This window comes from Danio rerio, chromosome 17 (genome assembly GCF_049306965.1).
Source record: "Danio rerio strain Tuebingen ecotype United States chromosome 17, GRCz12tu, whole genome shotgun sequence".
Lineage (NCBI taxonomy): Eukaryota > Metazoa > Chordata > Actinopteri > Cypriniformes > Danionidae > Danio > Danio rerio.
Genome location: NC_133192.1, coordinates 51150114 through 51166407, shown reverse-complemented (window position 1 = coordinate 51166407; position 16294 = coordinate 51150114). Strand labels below are relative to the sequence as shown.

At 34.1% G+C, this 16294-nt stretch overlaps 2 long non-coding RNA genes across 3 annotated transcripts in view; one reads left to right on the top strand and one right to left on the bottom strand.

Moving 5' to 3' along the window:
* Positions 1–4550: 4550 nt before the first annotated feature.
* Positions 4551–16294, top strand: part of LOC141378418 (uncharacterized) — a 90185-nt gene continuing 78441 nt past the window's right edge. Inside the window, exon 1 of the long non-coding RNA XR_012393024.1 lies at positions 4551–4794. This is a non-coding gene — a long non-coding RNA (uncharacterized lncRNA). The remainder of the gene's footprint in view (positions 4795–16294) is intronic.
* On the bottom strand, positions 13161–15968 carry LOC137488144 (uncharacterized). 2 transcript variants are annotated; one of them, XR_011007077.2, is made up of 5 exons: positions 15916–15968; positions 15082–15198; positions 14948–14989; positions 14499–14629; positions 13161–14157 (listed from the first exon to the last, which is right to left on the bottom strand). It is a non-coding gene; the product is annotated as an uncharacterized lncRNA (long non-coding RNA). The 2 variants fall into 2 exon arrangements; XR_011007076.2 differs by having other exon boundaries at positions 13170–14157; positions 14543–14629.

Genomic DNA, 16294 nt, shown 5'->3' with positions numbered 1-16294 from the left:
AAACTCTTCAGATTAAACATGTCACTAAAAGCAAATGCCTTTTGTTATTCGACACACACCCCACCAAAGTTTGACTACTTAAGGGAAAGTTTCAAAATGTTAGGGGCGATTCTGTACCCAGATTAGCCCCTACTGTGGAGCTCTCATGCCCCATAAGATGTATATTTTGAAGTCAGGTTTGCATCTTTTGATCTTGGATTTGATGTTTTGTATTGATTGTTTATGAATTGACTGAATGAATTGGCATAACACACATTTACCTGACTAATAAATTTGTATGTTTTGAATTATTAAAACAGATTTCATGTTATTATCTCTAGAAGATTACATGAGGTCCAAAACACCACAAGCCCCTGTACAGGTTAGTAAGGGACTAAAACATGATATGCTACATGATGTTCGTAAGCTACGACTAACACATTGATATTATATGGATAGACCTTCATCTCTAAACTATTAATACTAATAAAATTGTATAGTGATTACTTAAAGTTACTAATAGTTGAAGCAGATTGGTCTGCATACTTCCATCGTAATGATCATGGCATGATTAAATAGTTTTGTTTTGATTTAGTAGATAGATCTATGGGGACCACAAAAAAAAAAAAAAAAAAAAATATATATATATATATATATATATATATATACATATATATATATATACATATATATATATATATATATATATATATATATATATATATATATATATATATTCTAAACTGAGTAAGTAGGGTTCTGCCTATTTAGAATACTGGTTAATTGAATCTGTTTAGTGACCAAGACTGATGTTGCTTGTGTTTAAGAGATTGTATTCAGCCGTTACAAGATTCAGGATGTAATAGGAATCCGAATGAACGAGAATAATATACAATAACGAATCTAAGAGAATATTCAATCATAATCTAAAGTAGTATAAAAAAAACAAAATAATCATATTAATGTTTTATAATTGGAGTCAGAAAAAAAAAGAAATATATTAATATTCTAAACCACCTCATACTAAAATTAGAGTCTGATATGAGTTAAATTTAAAGTAATTTTTTTGTACTTTAAGCATTTACCAAATGCAACTGGTAATTACTTCATATTTGACATTTTCCTAAGAGTAAATTTGCATTATACAATATTAAGTTCAATAGTATGGTTTGCACTGCGCTCTTGCATTGCCAATTCAATGCCTGGTGCATTGATCTTGTTGATAGCTTTTGAAGCAGTTATCCACACTCATTTAAATATTTAATGTCAGTGGACTTGAGACGCAGAGAGGAGTTGACCCGGACGATGGGGTTAGAGTGCAGCGAAGAACAGTTCCAGAAAGCGGGTAAGACAAAAACAGAAGACAAAAAATAAATAAATAAACAAGTAAACAGGGTGAGAATGTGGTAAAATCTGAAGATGTGGAAAAAAATGAGGACTTTTATTTTTCTGGATTGCCTTTTAAAACTGTTGGTTGGGTTTAGAAAAGTGGGTGGTTTAATTTGTGCTTTTGAAAGCACTATTGGTTGGGTTTTGGAAATTAAAGTGTGAGTCAGTCCATCGGTTAGTCAGTCAGTCAGTCATTTAGTCAGTCAACATCGGCCTCTGGTGGATTTAAGTAACAACAGCAGGCATGAATGCCACTCGCGAGAGAAATTTGACATCTGAAAGGCATACGCAGCGGCCTCTGGTGGTTTAGTGAAAACAAAAAATTAAATAAAATGTACCTCCTATGACATATTTGGTGCTCTCCAGAAATGTATAAAGCGGTACATTTTTAAAATGAGCCTGGGTTGGATTAAAAACCTTCTACTGAGGAAAGTGTTGAGCCGAAATGTTTGAGGTTTTGTTCCCTGAATAATCTTAAGTAAATGAAATATAAAACACAAATATTTAAATGAGTGTGGATCTTGACATTAGTCAATATTCAAATTACGGATTCCTGTTTCCTTCCCTCATTCTTCTAGCACACACAGATTGACAGAACAAAACCTTAAAAGCCACATTACTTATAATTAAGGTCAGCTAATATTAACTTTTTTTCCAATTTTAAAATTCAGACAAAAAAAAAAAAAAAAAAAAGGAATAAGACAACATAGCTGCAAAACACCTTGGAAGTGTGGTTTAGGAGACCAAGGAGGTTTTCAGAAGGATTCACTGTTGTATGTGTGTGTGCAGTGCCTACAGCGGTGGAAGTAATACATCATTATAGGACAGAAACTAAAGATGACCAAAGGCCAAACACAGCATAACCACAGGCTTCTCAAAAGAAATGCATTGCAACAGCTAGAGCAGAGCTCATGCTGGGTTGGGCAACCCTTAAACTGACATTGATTGAAAACATGTAATAGAACACAAACAATCTCATGGCTGTTCTTATTGCCATCATTACACACTATCAGAAGGTACAGACAGTGATTGAGAGCTAAAAATAAAAGTGGTTCACTAAAGCTCACCTCTATCATTCTTCACTATCATTATTTTGTCCATCTCATATCATCTACTCCTCCACAAATAGCTACAGTTGGTGTCCCTTCAGCTTACAATTCATTTACATATGTAATTATAGGGCAGGTGCTGGCTGAAAAGATTCATGCAAATTGTAATTAACAGTAATTACACTTTTTTGAATGAAAGCCATGGTTGTGAATAGGCATTTATCAGAGCTAAATTTAACGCACTGTAATAACCTCACCACTAAAGATTTTTAATTGGGAGAAACCTATGAAAAGGCATATCATTCATTCAGTATGGATGAAGTCTCTAGTATGCAGGCCTGATGTTACAGAACAGAAATAAACTAAGCTTTCTGATATCTAAAAGTCTGTTTAATCAAAATGACGCATGCCTGTGTGTTTGCAATAAATAAAATGCGAACTTTTAAACATGGTGGTCATTAAGATTCATTTGGTCACAATTTATTTAGGTACAATTCTCATAATTAAAAAAAAAAATACGTTAAACAAGACCAAACTAATTATTAATATACTGCTTATTAACAGCTAGTGAAGTTAGCTGGGTGTAGATATTGGGTAGGATTAGGGATCGTTTTCTATAAGTACCAGTAAACAGGTAATATCTTAAAAACAGACAGATAAGCCAATTTTTAGTAATGTGAATTGTTACTTACATGAAGGTTACCATGTACCCTGCTGAAAAAAAAAAAAAAAAAAAAAAAACTGCTAAAACCAGCCTAAGCTGGTTGGCTGGACTTTAGCTGCCATGCTAAAACCATGCTTAGCTGGTTTTAACTGGTCCCCCAGCCTGGTCAAGCCAGTTTTAGCTGGTCTCCCAGAATGGTCAAGCTTGATTCAGCTGGTCCCCCAGCCTGGTCAGGCTTACCTGTTGTTCAAGCCTAACCAGCTAAGACGAGCCTAACAAAACCACCAAAGACCAGCTTGACCAGCTAAGACCCGTTAAAAGTGGCCAAAACCGCTCTAAAACCTCCCTGGCCTGCTAAAACCAGTTAAGACCAGCTCAAAAGTGGCCATAAACCCTCTAAAACCAGGCTGACCAGCTAAGACTAGCTAAGACCAACCTGACCAAGTAAGACCAGCTTAAAAGTGACCAAAACCCCTCTAAAACCAGCCTGACAAAGGAGCTATGACCAGCCCAGGAAACCTGATAAAACCAGCTTGGGTGTCCAGTTAAAACCAACCTGACCAGCTTAGGCTGGTTTAAGCTGTTTATATATATTTATTTTATTCAACAAGGATTGATTAAAGGTGACACTATTTGAACATTGTTACTGAAATCTATTGTTTTTAACTAACCAGTAATTTCTAGCTTGTTGTAATATATACTAACATTATTTAGCATGTTGTTAGCATATTGTTGGTATGTTTCCAGCATTAACACAGTGTAGATGAATTCCTAGCATCACTTAGCATGTTAGTATGCTGTTACTATGTTTCTAGCATTAGCAACACAATGCAAACACATTGCTAGCATGTATTAGCATGTTGCTAACATAAGTTAAGATGTCCTCTCGCTTGTTTTAATAGTTACAAACTAAATTTAGCATGTTAGTATTCTGTTTCTAGCATTGTTAACACAATGTAGAGACATTGCTAGCATGGATTAGCATGTTGCTAAAATAAATTAAGATGTCTTCTTGTTAGTTTTAACAATTATTAACATAATTTAGCATGTAATATTATGTTAGCATGTTTCTAGCATTATTAACACAACGTAGATATATTCCTAGCGTAAATAAGCATTATGGTCACATAATCTAGCATGTTTCTAACATTGTTAAAACATTTAAAGAGCCCATATTATGGGTTTTTGAAAATTCCCCTCCATGTAGTGTGTAACACAGCTCTAAGTGAAGTGAAGTATTCAGCTAAGGCTTAAATCTGTAAGAATACAGTGTTTAAAACTGTTGATTCATCTATAAAAGAGTCGAATCATAGTGCTTCAAACGAGTCGCCTTGATACCGACTCATTAGGTGTTTCGCCATGACGTACGAACGAAACAAAGTTTTTCACGTGCACGCGCAAACCCGGGAGATTTCAAACCTGAGGCCCCGCCCTCTGACGCAGTAACCCAGACACACACACACACACACACCCACAAACACACGCACACCCACAAACACACGCACACAAACATGCCGGTCGATTGAAGTCACACTGCAGATGGATATATTGAGTCTCTACCCAAAGATGAAACATCAGCATTATAACCAAGCAGTTGGAAACTTCTGGAAGCTACATGCTACAAAGAATACTTCATCTGAGTTTGTTAAAGGAAGGATCAGTAAAGAGTAACTGATGGACGTCAGGATGGGTTTCTTCCTACATTTCTCAAGTGTAAGTACGTGCGGTTAAAGTTGCCTCGTTGACTCTAGCTTGCAAATGTATTTAGTTGTGATTTGTTACTTGTAACCGCTTGTACTGTATCAGGTTAACTGGATATATTATCTTATCGCGTGCAAAGTCACGTTAAAAACGCGACGCGTGCTGTTTGTTTATGGAGCTCCGTGCTAGAGTTCTGCTCCCGCGATTTATTCGGAAATGTATTCCCGCGCCGCAGAAATCTGGCGCGGGGAGAGAGAGGGAGAGAGAGAGAGAGAGAGAGAGCGAGAGAGAGAGCGAACGAACGAACGAGCTTTGTGTACTTTGTGCTTTGTGCAGCTTGGCTGTCTGGACTGTATACTGGGTGATATTTGGTTGTGTTCTCCGCTCTATCGGGACCGGGCGCGGCGGGCAGAAAACGGAGCGGGTTCTCAGGCTAAAACCTGGCGGGTGCGGGCTGAAGCGGGAGCGTTGTCATCCGGAGGTGTGTGTGTGTTTTTGTGTGTGTGTGGTATGGCGAGTACACGACTGTCTCCTTCGTTCGGTTATCCGTGGCACTATCCACTCGCCATAGTGTGGCAGCTAAAGTCCACGCCTACACTATCGAGCGTGTATGAACTGTGATTACTTTTTAAATTGCTGATTAGCTATTGGCCATTTCTCTCTCTGACTGAAGGCAGTCGACCAATCGCGACAGACTGTCATCGGCCCAATCAGCGCAGATTAGCTTCGCGCTAAGGAGGGGTTTGGGAACAAATGAATCACTGGACGATTCATACAGGAGTCGCTGGGATAATTAGATAAAAATAAATGCAGATTATAAGACCATGAAAGTGTTTTTTGACCTTGCATGCATATTAGACTGTTGTTGGAGACCCTTACAACCAAGATATGACCTTATTTCATGTATAATATGGGCTCTTTAACACGTTTGAACATTCTGTAAATATAAATTAACATTAAAAAGTTACATTTTTAGCAAATACGTATTAATAGTATAAAGAATTGTTACTGTCTTAAAGGATGCTTATTTGAAACTAAAAATCAATCAATCAATCAATCAATCAATCAATCAATCAATCAATCAATCAATCAATTAAGCAATCCATAGTTCCAACTCTGAGCAAGCAATCCAAGTCACAAATAAAATGCTTATGACAGAAAATAATAAATATATTTGTCAATCACTATTATCCATCAATATATATAGTCAGAGCTTGTTTAGTGCTGGTGCCATTGTTTTCAGTCTACACTGTTAACCCTTACTGTAGATTATGCAGTAAATAACTGTAAAATAGCCAGTGTTTTGCTGTAATAAAACGAAACAGTATTTTACTGTAAAAGGAGCAGGATTTGTATGGAATTTTGTAGTGCAAAGAATAAATTACAGTAATTTACTTTATGTACCATTACAGATAGTTACTGTGATAATAAATGGTAAATTACTGCTCAACCATTATTACCCCATGTATATATATATATATATATATATATATATATATATATATATATATATATATATATATATATATATATATATATATATATATATATATATATATTTATACTGTTCAGTTTTGGTATGTGAATGGTCAGTATTGAGGAGAAAGTGAGACAATGCATTGATGATAAGCTAAATTTCTCTGCCGCCATCTTTGTGTTTTCTTTGGTTCCTTTTATGTTTTTAACATTGAGTATCAGGAGTCAACCAATGTCACAGAGCTAATTGAAAGGTAAAGATATCGACGAGATGCATTTAAAGGCAAAAATATTCACACAGAGCAACCAAATTATCACAATCATTTTTATAACTTTGTTTACTTTTCTATAATTATTATAATTAGCCTAGTTTAGCCTATAGTTAAGCTTTTAAATTGCACTTTAAGCTGAATATTAGTATTTTGCTAAATAAAAATGTGTTATTTAAAAAATATCTTAAACAGCACATACATACATTTTTGCAGAGACTCAATGAATTTGTTTGGAAAACTTCAAATGAAGTAGGTAAAAATGGCATTAACAGTATAGTATAAAGACTTTCCTAAATAAATGTATTAATCAGGTTATTTGTTTTTTTAGTATTATTATTACTACAGGTTTGGAACAACATGACGATCAGATTATTTATTTATTTATTTTTTTGCTTTGGATGAAGTTTTTATATTTTTATTGTTTTTATTCAATGATATGTGCATGATTGTGATAAATGTAGGCAATTCCTTTGAAAATATGCTAGGTACACGGGATGTCAAACTCCTGAAGGGCTGCAGCCCAGCAGAATTTAGTTCCAGCCCTGCTTCAACACACTACTTTTAGATTTAGTTTGATCAGGTGTGTTTAATTAGTATAACTGCACTGTTACTCTGTAGGTGTGCAGTAAATAACTGTAAAATAGCCAGTGTTTTGCTGTAATAAAAGGAAACATTTATTATTTATTAACACATATTATTTTACTGTAAAAGGAGTAGACTTTGTATGAAATTGTGTAGTGCAAAGAATAAATTCCAGTAATTTACTTTATGTACTCATTTTAGAAAGTAACTGACAATAAATAGCAAATTACTGTTGTGTTCAACCATTACTGTCCCATCTTCTCTGACGGTTTATGTTGCTATTTATAGAGACGTGCATTTTAAAGGCAGAAAATAATGATTTAGGCATCACCACACACTCCCACAGGCTGTCTGTCTTATTCTAAACACAAAGGTGTTAGAAAGAGTTTTCAGAAAATGCTGGCCCTTTAAGGGAGCCAGGTGTTTGATTTGTTTACTGCTGAGTGTGCTCTATTCTCTGTCCATCAATTCAGATGTAGAGTCTGATGTTTTAGGCTTTAAATAAGAATCTACAACGAGTAAGTAAAATGTGTTCAAATGTTTTTGAGGGTTTCTAAAATAAGGCTGTGTTTTAAGTTATATTGTTTTTATCTTGAACTGTGTACTTGAAAGCTACATTGTTAGCTAGTTAGCCTCTCCTCATATAACTTCTTACATTACTTTTGTTTAAGTATTTATTGGATATTGCATACTGCCATAATGTACAGATGCTAACAGTTGTATGTATCTTTCTGGCAACTAAGCCAAAATTAAATTCCTTCATCTCAGTAAGGTAACATGTGCACATCATCACAGGGAATCACAAAAACATGATACACATAGCCATCCACACACAAAAGCTCCACTGTCCGGTCCCAGGTTGTGAGTTTGTTGCTAAGTATTTTTCCGAGCAGTGTTGCCACCTATGAATTTATATTAGAAACAATAAAAAAGTTTGTTGTCATGAGATAATTATAACAACAAAAGATTGGATCCTTTGGTTTTTCGGTGTTGCCAACTTTATTTTTATTTTTTATAATTATTTTAAACTTTTTATTGAGATTTGGCACAGTTTTTAATTATTTAAAACTTTAAAATTTAAAATAATTATGTTGTGTTTTTTGCTGTTCATTTGCTGATTTACCTTCCTGCAGATTTTAGTTGCTATCCATATCAAACACCCCTAAACCAATTAATTAGGACCCGAACACCACTTGATAATTACAGGTAGGTGTGTTTGATATGGGTAGCAACAGAAATCTGCAGGAAGGTAGATATCCAGGAACAGGATTGAGCACTCCTGCTATATACCATGGGGGTCAAACTCCAAGTTCCTGGAGAACTGCAGCGCAGCAGAGTTTAGTACCCACCCTGCTTCAACATTACCTGTAGATTTCTAACAAGCCTTAATTAGTTTGATCAGGTGTGTTTAATTAGAGTTACAGCTTAAAGTCCCGGTCACACTGCTTTTTTCTCCCTATAGACTTCCATTCATACACATGTGAGTACTGCAGACCTGGAATGATAGCTCATGCGACAAATTTCATAATTCGCAGCATTGGAAAGATCAAGCTTGGAGAACGCTGACATGCGAAATCACATCATGTGATTGCTTGAGACCAATCACAGATCAAAACATGACCTCTCTGGCTTGCTTTTTCAATCTCTAATTATTTTGTTTAATTCCACTACTCGCTTTGTTTAATTCCACTTCGCAGTGCAGTATGACAGAATTTTGCAAGCTCAAACGTTAATGTGACCGCAGCTTACTGTGCAGACCTGTAATATGTAAGACAATATTTATATCTGCTGATTTCTTAATTTTGTTATACTTTTTCTGTTATTTATTTGTTTGGTGCCAAAACAATAAAATAAATTTGTCTAAAAATATGCCTTCTATTTTTTAATAACAGCTAAGAATACTGATTAATTTTAGTAACACTACAATAATTATATATGACATACTATTAATGTGTATGCAGTATAATGCTGTGATTTGTAAAACTACAATACAGTAATTAACTGTACAGTTTCCAGTTAGTTACCACTGCTGCTCTATTACAGTTATTAACTGGCAACACTGTTGCCAGCCACTCACTGTAATGGTTCAGTTACAGTAAATAACTGGCAACACTGTTGCCAGCCACTCACTGTAATGGTTCAGTTACAGTAAATAACTGGCAACACTGTTGCCAGCCACTCACTGTAATGGTTCAGTTACATTAATTAACTGGCAACACCGTTGCCAGTTACTTACTGTAACCCAACTTTTACAGTGAGTGGCTGGCAACAGTGTTGCCAGTGTTCTACTGTAAAAAAACCTGGTAAGGTCTAACAGTGTACATTTCACTGGTATTGTTCCATCATTTTGAACTGCAAAGCTTGAGATTATCCAAAAGCTAGAGCCAAATATCCAGGCATTGTTAAAGGACTGAGTTATGCAAATCTTCTTAAAATCCATGTACATAGTAGATAGAAAATCCTGTTTAAGCCGTATGTGTTTCAATCATCACCTGGAAGGCCAGGTTTAGCTGAGGTGGTAGCTTACTGGTTAACATAATTATTAAATCTCACATGTGTGTGCCTATATAATATATATTACATTAAATATACTTTCTTTTATGATAGATATGCATGATGTGTCTTAATATAATCAAACATGTTGGTATAAGATATAAAATATTATTGCCAAAGTTTGTGTTTATAAGTATGTTATTAAAAGAGCCACCAAAGTCTTTTTCATCCACACATTTTTTTTTTTCTCTATAGCAAAACTGCTTTTCACATCTCTGATCGACTGAGCATTAACAATAGAGGCTCATTGTGGTTTTATGCATGTCTAAGTGCATTAAACTCGCACAGGATTTACTCAAGAATGGATCTCGATGAAGGGGGCACCATTTTCTGATGCACACTGGGGAAGACAAAGAAAAGAAAAGACACTGGGGGGAAAGACTGATGGAGAGAGAGGGGAGAGAATGTGTGAAATCACAGAATTCAATTGCCTTTCAAGTGTCACAATCAATGACTGAGGGAAAAAATGGAAAAGGAAAAAGGAAGGAACTGCAGAAATACCTGAAATTGGTATCTGGGCTCAAGATATTCTTTGAAATATACTGTATAGTATACTTTACTGTAATAATATACAGTTTCAGTATATATATATATATATATATATATATATATATATATATATATATATATATATATATATATATATATATATATATATATATACACAGTTGAATTCAGAATTATTAGCGCCCCTGTTTATTTTTTTCAACAGTTTCTGTTTAATGGAGGGAAGATTGTTTTAGCACATTTCTAAGGAAAATGGTTTTAAAACGTATTTCTAATAACATATTTATTTTATCTTTGACATGATGACAGTAAACAATATTTTACGTGATATTTTTCAAGACACTTCTATACAGCTTATAGTGACATTTAAAGGCTTAACTAGGTTAATAAGGTGAACTAGGCAGGTTAGGGTAATTAGGCAAGTTATTGTAAAACGATGGTTTGTTCTGTAGATTATCGAAAAAAAAAATAGCTAAAAGGGTCAATAATTTTGTCCCAAAAATGTTTTTTTTTTTTTTTTTTTTTTTTTAAATAATAACTGCTTTTATTCTAGCTAAAATAAAACAAATAAGACTTTCTCCAGAAGAAAAAAATATTATCATATACTGTGAAAATTTCCTTGCTCTGTTAAAAATCATTTAGGAAATAAAAAAAAAATCAAAAAATCAAAAGGGGGCTAATAATTCTGACTTGAACTGTATATATATATATATATATATATATATATATATATATATATATATATATATATATATATATATATATGGGCAATGTTTATTTACAGTATACGTGGAATCTTGTAATTGCTAACATATTAGACAAAACAAGAATTTCAGACAGAAAAATCTTTTGTCAGATGTTATATCCATCATTCATTGGGCATGACTGACTTTTAGTGTAATGGATAAACTGGAAGCAGCAGGTTTGTTTCAATATGCATACTTAATTTCCACAGATTATTTAGCTCTTCATTGGGTCTGTTTACACATGATCCCTTTCTGGAAAATTGCAGGTAATTTTCTAGGAAAGGAATGATGTGTGAATTGTTCCTCCTTGTAAATACAGGTAAATTAATTCCGCCAATTTTCCAGAAACATAAGTTGTAACATTACCAGTAATTTACCGAAATGCTGCTCTGTGTGAACACATAGGGAAATTTGCCATAAAGAGTGAGTTCATGATTAGAACATGCTGATGTGAGATGTCTACTCCAGCCAATCAGAACATTTAGACACATTCACGATCCTGCTGTTTATGAAAAAAAAACTTTTTTTTTTCCAGATACATTTAGATACATTTTTCCAGATACATTTAGCTGCTAGATGTTAGTCAGATAATGTTTCTATGCTCATTATTAATGCAAATTGTTTCAAAAAATATCGATAAACTGCTGTTTGTTTACCTTCAAGCTCTGCTTCAGTTGCTTGACGTGTGTGCACGTGAAGCACCTGGTGAGCTCCAGCACACACACAAACACACACACACACACACACACACACACACACACACACACACACACACACACATACATATTATGTACATCTCGAGATGCAAAAGCGTTCCTCCATATGTTTTCATCAAAGTTGTTCACGATACTTATCCATCCACAGAATTTTTAATGGATCAGATGTGTAAACATTAAGCCGTGGTTCGCGCTTGTGTCGTTGGATGTCTTTGGGACAAAGCAGCTGCATGATACTAAGGCTTCAAATACAAGTGAAACCATCAACAAAAGCCCGACCTCTTCTATGTTTACAAATACAGCCACAACCACTAAGAGGTCATTTCTAGTTAATGATGTCAGAATTTACCGGTATTATGGAATGGATGTGTGAATTGTCTTGTCCGAAGAATATCAGCAGACTCTGTGTGGCCCTGGTAATCACTGAAAACAACAAATAAAAAAAAATAAAAAAACCTGGTAATAAATACCTGATAAGTACACTATTTAATAATAATATTAAAATGTTGGACACTTCATGCACTGAACTGTCACAGGTATTATTACATACTGAAGGATTAAGGGCTCTACACTAGAAAAGTACAGTATGTAGAGCTTAAGCAGCCTATATAAATATATAGTTTATGTAATGCATTATTTGGGACAGTTTTCTCCTCTTTTTTTTTGTTTGTTTCTACTGCATAATCATTTGTTGATTTACCCCCAAAACATTACAAAAATTAAAAAATAAAATAAATAAAATAAAATAAAAATGTATTATTTATTTATTCATTTTCCTTCTGCATACTACATGTTTTACGCAGCGGATGCCTTTACAGCCGCAACCTAAAACGTGCAAGATAAGTTGGCGGTTAATTCCGCTGTGGTGACCCCTGATGAATAAAAGGGATTAAGCCAAAAAATAAAAAAATAAAAATTGAATGAATGATTTCACATATATTGCATATTTTTGGATTATGAGGAAAACCAGAGCACCCTGAGAGAACATGCTAACTCCACACAGAAACGCTAATTGAACCTGCTGGGACTCAAATCAGCAACCTTCTTGCTGTGATGAGACAATGCTAACCACTGAGTCATCGTGCAACCCAAAATGTGTGATTATTATTATTGTTATTATTATTATTATTATTACAGTAAGTCTACAGAAAGTCTATGTTCAGTTTGCATAGATGTGGTTTCAGTACCTCAAAGTTACGTATAGTTAAGTAAAAAATAAACACATAAATAAAATAGTTTATATTCTCTGCTTAGTTACTACACTGTTAGACATTTCAAAGGGTTTTTACAGTAACTTACTGGCAACACTGTTGCCAGTAAGTTACTGTATTTTAGATTTACAGTATACAACTGTAAATCCGTTTACAGCATGTTACCGTAGTGTCTGAAAATGGTTAACTACTGTAAAAACCTAAGTTAACAGTTAGCTACTGTAAACCTTTTAATTTTGTCCTAAATATTTTATAATATAATTTTATTAATATTATTTTAATACTATAGACCTAAAAAAGACACAATTACAAAATATTAACAAAATAAACACTCTTTATTTAAAACACTGGAGATGCTTAAAACAAGCTTAAAAATGTGTAAAAACATTACATTGCAATCATTCAAAATATTTTATTTTAAGAAAAAAAACATTGAAAATGACAAAGCACATTAACATACATGTACAAAACTAATTTAAGTGTCTGACCTGCATATTGTTGAGAAAAAAAAACCCAATTGTACTAAGTACTACTGACATTAAACCAGACACAATTACAAAATATTCCATTCTTTAAAACATTAATAATGCTTAAAGCATTTAAGGAAAATGTGTGAAAATTACATTAAGCAATAAAATCAACACATTAAAAATAAATAAATCACACAAAGCACTAGAACATATATGTACAATAAAAATGTAAACTTCTGAATTGCATATTGTTGGAAAAATAAATATTTGTAACTATTAGCCGACTCAGAAACAACCCAACTTTAAAATATTACTAATTCTGGTGTCAAATGCTCAACAAGGTCTGAATTCACATGTTCAAATGCAATTCATCTTTATTTCTATTGCACTTTTACAATGTAGATCAATGATGTCAAAGCAGCTTAATATAGAAGTTCTTGTAAATTGAAGCTGCTTCAGTCCAGTTTTCAGAATTGAAGCAGTAAATGTTACTGCTGAAAGTCCAAACACTGAAGAGCAAATCCACCGATCCACCAATCGTAGCCAAGCGATCCAGTGGCGACAGTGGCATGGAAGAAACTTCACCAACTGACGAAAGTGTAGAATAAAATCCCTTGAGAGATACCAGGCTCAGTTGGGCACGACCAGTTCTTCTCTAGCCAAACTTGTGCAAGGCCGCAGTCTAGGCACCGGAGGCTCGAAAGTTCACCAGCGGGTGGTCAGGCTGGCCCATTGGATCAATGCGGAAACTCATTGATCACATGTGTCTTTTAGGATTCACTCCTCCATGACCACCACAGCATCTGGTCAGGATTTGGCCCAGTCCAGGATTATGAAGAACTCTGGATAAGGACAAACAGACTAACATAAGCATAGAAGAAGCTTGTTTAAAAAAAATAAATCATATACTGGTTAATTATTTTGAAGCATGGCAGCTAGGTTGGGGTAGTTTTCAGCTGGTACTGAGCAACTGGCTCCTGCTCATAACCTGCTCACTACCATGTTTAAAAGATAACTAACCAGAATGTCCTGTTTACTTTTTTTCCCTAACAAGGTTTTACAAAAACATTGTAGCATTTGTGATGGGTTGATTCACTGCAGGACAGATTAGACTATTTGTTTTATGTATTCCTAATAAACTAAAACTGACTGAATACTGATAAAACTATTGAGAGTGTCTCACCTAATCCAAGTTCTCAGTTAGCTGGTGAAAGAAGGATAACTCACTGTTGTTCATGGTTGTCATTCTCTTCACTACTTCTCCTGCTATCTTCTGGCTCACTCTGGTTGTTGCTGTGCATTTTGTTTCATCCTCTGGAATTATTTATACAAAAATTTTTATTATTTTATTTATTACAAAATATTTAGGCAACATGAAATGGGGAAAAAGACATTTAATACATAGACAAATGCATGTATCCCAATACTAATTATTGTATTTTGAAATGTCTGACCCATGACAGACCTCAATCTGCTCAAAATATTATAAACAAAGATGAAAAAAACCCTACTAAATGGTTTAATAAAAAAGGGAAAAATATTTTTTATTTAGCTAGCAACTAAACATGTGACACATTTTGTATTAAAAGTAAAGTTACTATATTGAGAAACAAATAGATGTACAGTACTTACTGTTGTATGAGGTCCAGTTTGCACAGGCAGGCTCCCAGTATTCTATATTGAGACCATAAAAAAGCCAAAAATACAGATAAGAATACCATGCTACAATCCACAACCTCCACACAACTTTTTTTTTATTTGTTTACCTTGGTTGCTTACTGGTCTTGCTTATTTTTTAAGCATAAGGCTGTGCTGATCAAGATGTTCCTCCGAAATGCTGTTTGTTTCTTCAGACAAAACCTGCTGCTGTGCCAGTGCCATATCTAAACAGAAAAAAATATAATGGTAACAATTATGTTAAACCAAATGTCAAGAGTTGTGATAAAAAAATAATTAGCAAACAATAAATAGTAAAAAGATGGTTATTAGCATAATGCATAGAGGTAAAATTGGTTTTATATTAGCAGATTCAGACTTCCCCCTTAATAATTTAATTTCAAAAAAAGTATTATTTGCAAACTCTAAATAGCGAAATCATTTTAGCAGCTAATGACTATCAAAGTACAACATGCTCACGGTCAAATAAACAGTGTTAATGTTGATTTCAAGTCATACTGGCATGCTAATTCTGATCGAATATTCAAACTAACATGGTAAACAGTATATAGTCTTCTAAATGAACGAATGTGCGAAAATAAAACCAACTTTACCTCTATGCATATTGTATAGATTTACGTTAACGTTCTTATAGGTTACGTCGCGATGTTATTTTCTCAAGCTAACGTTATAAGTTAAGTTACTCTAAACCAGAGAAAAATAAGTTCACAACATCTAATATATATATAGTATAAATCAATATAAGTTAAACGTTGCATGTTAAAATGAGTGAGTCCAATTCAGTATAAACTTAGCTCAGTTTAGCTAACAGTTAACATTACCATTTTAAGATTGCTTCAGCCAATGTTGCCGAGCAAACAAATGCTAATAGAGGTGCTCAAATCAATGTCGAGTGTTGTCAGCACAGACAGACGCGCTTTTACCTGGATTATTTGATGGTCTTTCATTCATATTCTTCTGGGGGAAAACACTCTCTGCCGGACCGTTGTCTCGTGCTAAGGGTCCTCCAAAACTGTCTGCATACCTCTGGTTCCCTCCTAAACCAAAACCCGCTGCAACACCGGTTCCTATGTAAATAAATAAAAAGATATGACGAACAATGGCTAATAGTCATAAACAGTCTTATTTAAAGTAATAGTAGTGTTAATGTAATAAATTAAATAAAGGTAACATCTTAATAGATGATATATTTCTCAAATAACGCCAAGCCAGAGAAAATAATAATAGCCAACTTTATACTTTGTTCTATTCTCGTCCACAAAACATTCTGTAAAATGAAACACTGCCTCAGCTTACCAGTGT